This window comes from Stegodyphus dumicola, chromosome 4 (assembly GCF_044657685.1).
Source record: "Stegodyphus dumicola isolate Sdum_Otavi_A_Nest chromosome 4, ASM4465768v1".
In the NCBI taxonomy this organism is placed as follows: Eukaryota; Metazoa; Arthropoda; class Arachnida; order Araneae; family Eresidae; genus Stegodyphus; species Stegodyphus dumicola.
In genome coordinates, this window is record NC_140771.1 from 186,708,052 (window position 1) to 186,717,329 (window position 9,278).

Sequence of the window (9,278 nt, forward strand, 5' to 3'; positions counted from 1 at the left end):
CTAGAATATTTGCAAAATTCTAAATAACATATTTTTTTCATAAAAAATGTATAAATTACATGTATAATTACTTACAGATTACAAACCCTACTACAAATATAGGTAAAATTAGATATATATATATTTAATTACGGAAACGATTTTTTTTTTAAAATTTGGGTATAGAGACATTAGGTATTTTTTTGGAAGCAGGAAACATGAAAAATTAGCAACTGCCTTCGCCGGGAATCGAAGGACGGACCTCTGGAATACCGGCCCAGTGTGCAGAACCACTACACCACGAAGACACGCTAGGTGTGGTGGTGGTGTATTTAATTATGGCAAAGCACACTAGGGCTATCTGCCTAAGGGGAGGGATGTCTTCGTGGAAGACTTTCTAAGGGAAAGTGGCTCGTATACACGTTACACGTGGGGAAAACCACGAAAACACCCATGCAGCCAGCCCGTTCGCGGGATTCGAACCTCGGATCGCACTACCAGGGTTCAGCGACTTTACCGCTCGGCCGCTGGTGGGCCGAAGACACGCTAGGAAAGCGGGAGAAATACCTTATATTACTTCTCTTTTTAAAGGCCGACTTTTTTTTAAGGGGATCCAATCACTAAATCCTGGGTGTGGATATACCTCATCCAACACCTTTTTAGTTCGGGCGCCACTGTAGAGACATTAGAATTTTTTTGGGAAGCCGTAGAGATGAAAAATTAGCAAGCGCCTTCGCCGTGAATCGAACCACGGACCTCTGAAATACCGGCCCAGCGTGCAGAACTATTACACCACGAAGGCACGCTAGGAAAGCGGGAGAAATACCTCATAAGGAAAATTTTTTCCCTCTAATTACAGGACAGAAAATGTTTTTCAATCGCGCGATCTGTTATTGATATTGAATTACAGTCGTGCGATAATTTCGCAGTAAAGATACATCTCTGATGACTATCCAAGATTCTAGAAACTTTGGTCTTATATAGAGATGGTCGTCTTATAGAAATAATGCTTAATATCAATATTTATTTATAATCTCAGAACTATTGGTCACTTTCAGAAGTGGTCGTTTGAGAGGCGATATTCTATATATTTATTTACTGATACTCTCAGATTCCAAAATTTGTTTATATTCTCAGAAACATTGGATGGAAGGTGGTCGTCCCATACATGCAAAATTTTACATTTCATTAAAAATGAATTCGGCGTTATTTAACTATTTCCCTATTAATTAATTAATTAGATAAAGAAAAAATTAGGAAATAGTACTGTTTATTACGGAATAATGTAGGAAGTTCTACAGAACTATATTCTTTCGCGTCATTTCACATTGTATCCGGCAAACTACTAGTTCCTCGTATTCTTCCGCAAATCCGTAAACATCTGTCTGATTTGAAACGAAATCCAAAATGGCTGCGCCATGAGGTTAACTTGTATGGATAATTTTTGTTGCATGAAAGGTAAGTTCAGTTGCAATACTTGTATGTTTACTTTTTTTGCTTTTCGAATTTATGTTATTTATGTCATTTTGACAGTTAAATGTTTCACAGCTTTATGAATTGTTACCATTCTGTCGTGAATTACGTGTATCTCAATGGCTGGCTGTCTTTTCAAATATCTAATTTGCCCTGCTATCCAAATGTTTATGACTGAATTTTTTTTAGTCTAGTTTATGCATTCAGTTTCAAAATAATATGTGTGATCAGATTGCTTATTATTTTATTGCAGCAATAAATTTATATTAAATAGTTTGAACAATTGTATAAAAATAAAAGTTTGCATTGTTTTGTCCAAAATATGTATGGTTGAAACATTATCTTAATCTAGTTTGTAATTCAAGTTTTTTTGGGGGTACTGTTCTGTTATTGGGACCAGAATCGGAAATGTATGAACCTGTGTTCGTAAGTATGTGCATAGATGTGTATATGTAGACACACAAACATACAAATATACAAGCATACACAAATACATTTCTGAACCCGGTCCTGATAACAGAACAGTACCTTTTTTTAATCTTTTTTGAATATTTTATAAAAGGATTAAGCATTTTTCAAACTGCATATCATTTTAAGATTCGACTTGCAGGAAGACAAAATATGATCATTCAATCAAATGCTTATGAATGCTTTTATCATTTTCTCATAAATATTGTTTGCATTTTTATTGTATTTTAGATACTTTAGTTATGTAAAGTGAACATGAGAATATTAGGAAAGCTGAAGAATATGAATAGCTGCCATAATACATGTATTTTTTCATCGAGCCCATTGTTTTAGAAACCAATGCACCATTATTATATGCTGGCTTATTTTATAGTTATATGCAGTTTAATTTTATGTTCATGTTACTGTAGTATTGTCATTATAGTAAAAGTATTGATAATTTTTGTTGAATCTTGCAAGTTGCCTAACATTCAGAATTATTACTACCGAATTTTACTGATAGGTTTTTTCGAGTTGACATAATCTGTCTGATAAATAAAATAAACTGGTGTTTAAATTATATGCATTTCTCTTAATGTTTCATTGAAAGTGAGATGGAAATATAAATGCTATCCAGAAAAGTGAATTCTTTTTGCCTGAAATAACAAATTGTGCTAAATGATTAATGTTTATATCATTTTAGAAATGTCAATATTAAAGTTTCTCCTCCTTCTCTTCTTTGATTTTGAAATAATTTATAATAAAATAATATATGCATAAGTGTAATTAATGTAAAGTGTCATTCAATAATATAATTTATTTTTACTGATATTTTTATATTTCTTATCTGGGTTTTCTTTAGGTGTTAGAAGGAGGAAAAGACTGTAATGTTTTAATTAAGGAAATAATTAAAACATTACAGTTTTTTAAATAACACAGTTACAGTAATGTTTATTGAAGGAATCAGTACTGTGTGATTGCCAGTGATTGAATAATGTTAAAATGCATTGTTCATATGGAAATCTTTGTGTTATAGATTTTATTTTGACACAAGCTGAAATTTGAATTATTAGGAAGCACTTTGAAAACCCGAATTATTTCCTGAATCATTAATCAGGCCAATATATAACATACAAATTTTCATACAAAATTGTTTCTTTGAGCATATTATAAAGAGCCCATTTAATTTTATTATTTGTACAAATTTTAGACAAAAGTAGCATGTAACAGTTAAAGATTTATTGAAGCCTACTTGTTACTTGTGGTAACAAAGAAGTGTGAAAGATATTGCCACATTAGCGAACATGACGATCATTGATGCTTAGTATAGAAATTTAATAATATATTGAGAAATGCTGGGAACTTTCAGAAGTAGACATTTTGGAAATGATGGGCTTGATAAGAAATTTGCATGGTTTTATTATTTATTCTTTAGTTAAGAATGGATTTTAGATGTTCATGTGAAAGAATTCTCTTTAATTATATGTGAAAGAATTGTTAAAGTTTGGCATTTAAAAAAAATGAATTAATAATATGCAATTATCTTTTTATTATACATATATTACTATTTATTTCTAATGCGCTATGTAAATGTCAGTGCTAAACAATTGAGATACTATTTTCGGGGCAATCTTTTCTTATACATGAAAAATTCTGATACTTTCTTATCATCTGCCCTCACAGCTTCAACTTATGCTAAAACAGCAAGAGTATGCACACAATAATAGCAAACTATGAATATGCATACCACACACATGTATTTACATGCTTTATATTTAATCTTTATTTCTGAATAGTATTCCATTGGATGAAAAATATGTGAATATTGACCCAATATATATATTTTTGTGTGTGTGTGCATCCTAAAATTTCTTGTTTCTTATAAAGTGCTTATTTGAATTACTACTTGTGAACAGAGCAGTAGATATGAACCGTAAACTAACCATTTTGCCAATTTTCACAGCTTTGCAGATAGTCAGAAAGCACCAAAATTTGTAATAATGTTAAGTTTAAATGATGTTCTATACTTTTGTGTTAATTTTTCTATTCTATTAATTCTATTACTGTGTTATCAAACTTTCTGCAGGAATTTCAACTGGTTAAGATGTTATTACCATGTGGAGAAGAATTTGGTTTTCAAGCTAGAAAAAATTGCAGCTGAAGGATTTTGTAGAAGGTCAGTCAAACTGGTTTTAGTTAATTATAATTTAATTTTGGGTGAAGAATTCTCAAATTTATTTATCATAAGTGTCTAAAGGTCTTCTAAATTAAATTCTGCTTGTTTTTGAAATTTTTCATGACATTCATTCTTTGATTACTATTATTTTTTTTTTTTAATTTACTAACTTATGTCCAGGCACATAATGTTGCATTTAATGCCATACCTTAAATATTGTAAAATGTTAAAATAATACATTTCACTTAAAAATGTGGTTGTGACAGTAAATTTTCTGTTACATTTAATCATATCTATAAACATTGGTATACATCATTTTTCAATAATTTGTATATTATTTTGTGCATTTCTTTTACATCCAAGATCTGGCATATGACTTACTTTTCAAACTGATAACATGGTGTAATAATGTAATCTAATGGTTAAAGTTTACTATGGAACGGGCCAAATTTAATAAATTATTCTTTGATAGAAATTTATTCATGTGTTCAGTGTGTCTCATCTCTTTAAATTGCTAAAGTAAATTTTATGTACTTGCATTTAAGAATTTTGACTGTATCAGAGTAATTTTCAGTTATTATAACATGCAAAGGAAAAAATTCATTCATAGCTCCGTATTTAAAATTAGTTAATTAAAGTCCTTAATAAAGAGGGACGTTTTGTTGTTTTTAATGTCGATAGAGTTTAATTCAAAAATATGCCACATTAAGGGTTACTTTTTAACCTAATTTAAAATTTTCATTACTTTAACATGTCCAATAATTGTTATTTTAACTTCGATATTGTAATAATATCAAAATTCCTTACTTTTTGATAGGTAATCCAAATGTAAAACAAGAAAAGAAAAAATTAAAATCTAGAAGTATATTTATTTCATACCTCTTAACAAATAAAAACAACGCAAGCACTTTTTATTGTCTATCTGCATAGTGTGGCATGTCTCGTAAGACTGAGATTTGTATGGTCAAATCCATGTTTCAGTTAAAGGAAAATGCATGCACAGTTTTCTGATTTTCCCTTCGATTAAGGATTCTGTATATACTAGCATAAGAAATATATTAGTTAATGCAGTGTTATACATCAATATTTATAGGCAATTATTGTGGCTGTGTTTATTATAAATTTGTTCACTGTAATGGCTGGAGTGCCTAAACCATCATGCTGTGTAAACAAAACTCAAATCTTCATCTCTGCATACTGCTCCACTAGTTGTTAAACCACTGAAATGGTGATTATGGTAGAACATCTTTGGTAAAAATTTACTCTACTGTAACCCTTGGCGAATCGTTTCTTTTTTTTTATATCAAGATCGTCACCTGAGAGGATCGGCACCAATTTCAAGGTGGCCGCTACACAAAACCAAAATAAGAAGTCAAAGACATACACAAACTCTGTGTCCATGTACACATCGACCTATTAAAACGAACTGCACAAACTGGGCATTGTGCACTGCCTTAACTTTGTCCATGTACACATTGATCTATTTTCACTTTAAGAAAATCAGAAAGTTAAAAATATCATAGTTACCAGAAAAAATTCACCACTGTCTTAACATACAGACAACCAAAAATACACAAACAGAGAGGAATAAGTTACCAAAAATACATATTTCCTAACATAAAAACATTAAACAACAAATCTTCTAACAAAAATTAACACACGGAGACAAAAAAATAAATGAAACGTCATTTTTTTCACGTACCTTTTTTTTCACATGCATATGTTTAGGCTTCCCACCACCATCCTCCAGGTAAGCAATTCAATTCAATTTTTCGTCTCTTAGTCACCTCAGACATACTCAAACGATGGTACCCACACCAAAATAATAAATAGCATGTTCAAAATACAAGACCATACCACTTCCGTGCAACCAAACACAGCAATTGAAAAGAATGGTAAGAACCAAAAACCTGGGACCGTACAAAAGGTTTACTATTAAAAAAAGTAGCTCAAAACTAAATTTATCACAACACGTTGGCAATATTTGAAATAACTCCTTTTTATTGACAAAAAAAAAAGTTTTTTTTTTTTTTTTTCTAAAGGCTACTTTTGCCAACATTATCAACATTAGGGTTACTGAAAAACTTATTTGACGCAATGGGCTTCCACATTTCACAAACAACCACTTTGCGATTTTTTTTCAGACAGAAACCAAGGTGTACCATACAGTAAAGATTAGCCACATCTTCATTTACTACTGTTACAAGTACTTCTTTGGTAAATTTCTGCGGTTAAATTCAAAAGTTTAAAATTGCATTAACATGATCAGATTCAGAGTCATAGCTAGGGTTTTCAGCGCTCAGGGACAACTGAAGATTTCGCGCCCCCCTACTGCTTGCCAAGGATGGAAAACATTTAATTCTAAAATGTTCTAACATCAGTTTGGTGCCCCTTGGATTCTGCACCTGGGGACAGATGCTCCTCCTTCCCCCTCTAGCTACGCCCCTGATCAGATTTTATTTTCTGCACGTAGCTAACAATTACATATGTGTTGTCAGATAAATGTTACAAGATGCAGTTAATTATTTTTTACTTGCCAATCTCATGAGAAAAGTTTTTTTGGCTCCTGCAAGACTTTACTTTGTGTTGCAAAATAAATTCATTCTCACTCTTTTTGGACTTGCCTACACATTAAATTTAAAATAGTTTTATGAATAGGTAAGATGTGATTATCATAATTTTGTTTCTCTCTTTATCTTGGCAACTTTATATGTTGATTCAGTATCCAGGTTACCTACCAGTGGCTGATTGATAAAACTGCTCATATGTTCAGCTGGTGGTTTGAGTTTATTTTCTGACATAAAAAATTTTAAAAGGCATCCCCCATGTTTATTTTACTATAATCGAAAAATCAAATAATTGCTACTCTGTTTATAGGTATTAAATGTTAAAATATTTTAAATGCTTCCTTTAATTTGCATTGTAATAGTCATTTGTTTAAATTTAATTATGAATTATATTCACATATAGTAATTGTGAGTGTTTTTTTATTTTAGGTGCTGTGAAAGGCAATGACAGATCCAATTTATCAAGAGTTCTTATATACATAAGAATACATGGATATAACATTGTTTTTCATGAATTCAAATAAAATGTGATAAATTGGATTAATAAAAACTATTTTGAATTTTGAAAAGTGTTTTTCCTCTGTTAATCATAATATAGTGCCATAAATTTCTGAATGTGTTTAGTTTTCATCCAAATAAATAGCTTTACAAAAATTTGTCATATTAATAGATATTGCATAATTTAGCATTATTATAAATATTAATTATAGCAGATTTAGCTGAAATACCTTTTTAGTCTCTCTGCAGATGAAGTCACAAAGGTAAGTAGTTAGATATTTTTCTGTATTCCCCATTAAGTAATTTTATCTGGTATACGTAGAAAAGTTCTTAAATTGCCACATATGCGAAACTGAAAATGTTATATATGAAATAGTTCAGAAATATAAATATTTTCACTATTTTTTAACTATAATTCACTGCATTTGTTATATATAATCACAATTTAAGGTAGCAGTGCTTTTCTCACTGTGATTTCTCATGTATTTTGATTCATAAATACACGTACATAAATCCACGTATTTTGATTTCTCTTTTGAGACCGAATAAAAAATGAACTAAACATTCTCGTTGACATTGAGAGTTGAATAAAAGCTCACCTCAAAATAAAATGAATTAATAAATTTATGGAAAATTTTACATAGCATATATTGAGCAGAAAGAGTAAACTTAATATACTTAATGGAATTAATAATTGGTAGAGTTGATTGCAGAATAAAATGCCTTAATTGCATGGTAAACAGTAGATCTTTTGAAGTTTTTCTATGTTGCGTAAAATGCAGATTTAAATTTTTGATATTGATTGTCATATAAATGGCAATTACTGTTTTATTTTGCTCTGAAATGAATGGTTAGTAATAAAATTCTAGATGAGACAACCTTTAACATGCGCTAGAATTTACAAGGTTTAATTTGGTGCTGATTTCAACAGGTAAATTTCATTTTACTGAATTTTGCGTAAAATAATACGAATGAACCATTGCAAATTATTTTCAGAACTTTTTTTTTTTTTAATCTAAAAGGGCTATTAGTTTTGAAATGTGACTTCATATCGTCAGTCGTAAACTTGTTTCGCATTTCATTCAAGTCTTGCCATTTGGCAAAATTTAACATATTTATCTTTAAAATCTAATATATTATTGACTAACAAACCAAGCTATTTAAAAGCATTACACACAGTTCTTAACAATGCTTTTTTTAATTTTTAATCTGATTGATTTAAAATGCATTTAATTCATGATATATCTAATTGAAAACATTTTAATATTTCTACATAATTACATGATATATTTCTTCAGTTTTCAAATATATAGAAGATATATAACTTTCTGGTGTCAGTATCTTATAAAGTGTTTTGCTATTACCACTGCCCCATCTGTATTGATAATCTATGCATTCATAAACTTTTAGCCTCTTTGAGTGACTGCTAAAATCTGAGGCCTTTCAGATTTTTTTTTTTAATTGTGTGAGCAGAAAGATAGAATTTTAGAAGAGCTTCTTGAGTTACCTTTTGAATGATATAAAGAATTGTTAACATAATGTCAAATTTTTACAACTAAATATTAAATATATAAAAAAGCCTGCAGCATTCTCATGTTACAAAAACATATTTATTTATTCTGAGGCTAGGAATTGATTTAGTTTTAAAAATACAATTTATTCCTTTTAACAATTTCCCAACAGTGTCATCAAAACACTATAAATTCCTTACATGTTTTAAAGAAAGATGATTCATTAATGTAAAGATTATTAAATGGCTAATTTTATTATTCAATTTTTAATACAAATTAATTGAAATTAGAAACTGATTTTGTAAAACAATTTAATTATGAATAATTCAATTTGGGGGCTATTGGATGTTTAAAAATGATCAAAAGATTTTTAATATCTTAAAAATAAAAGCAAAATTTTCAGTTTTAATATTTTGTATTAATAATTCATTTTAATTTCCTTGCTCAGTTTTAATATATTCACAAATTCAGATTTAAAAACAAAATAAGTTGTATAAATATTTTCAACATTTCTGATTTTTCCATAGTAAGCATAGGAGAAGGATTTGAGACTAGCTGTGTAAAAAAAGTAGGTTTTAGATCATCACACCTTCACATACTTTTACTGGAATTTTCCTCTGTATATAT

The 9,278-nt window shown here is 29.6% G+C and overlaps 1 long non-coding RNA gene across 1 annotated transcript; it reads left to right on the top strand.

Moving 5' to 3' along the window:
• The first annotated feature begins 1,443 nt into the window (after positions 1–1,443).
• On the top strand, positions 1,444–7,211 carry LOC146997772 (uncharacterized). The gene is made up of 2 exons (XR_015040840.1): positions 1,444–4,075; positions 7,072–7,211. It is a non-coding gene; the product is annotated as an uncharacterized LOC146997772 (long non-coding RNA).
• The last annotated feature ends 2,067 nt before the right edge of the window (positions 7,212–9,278 follow it).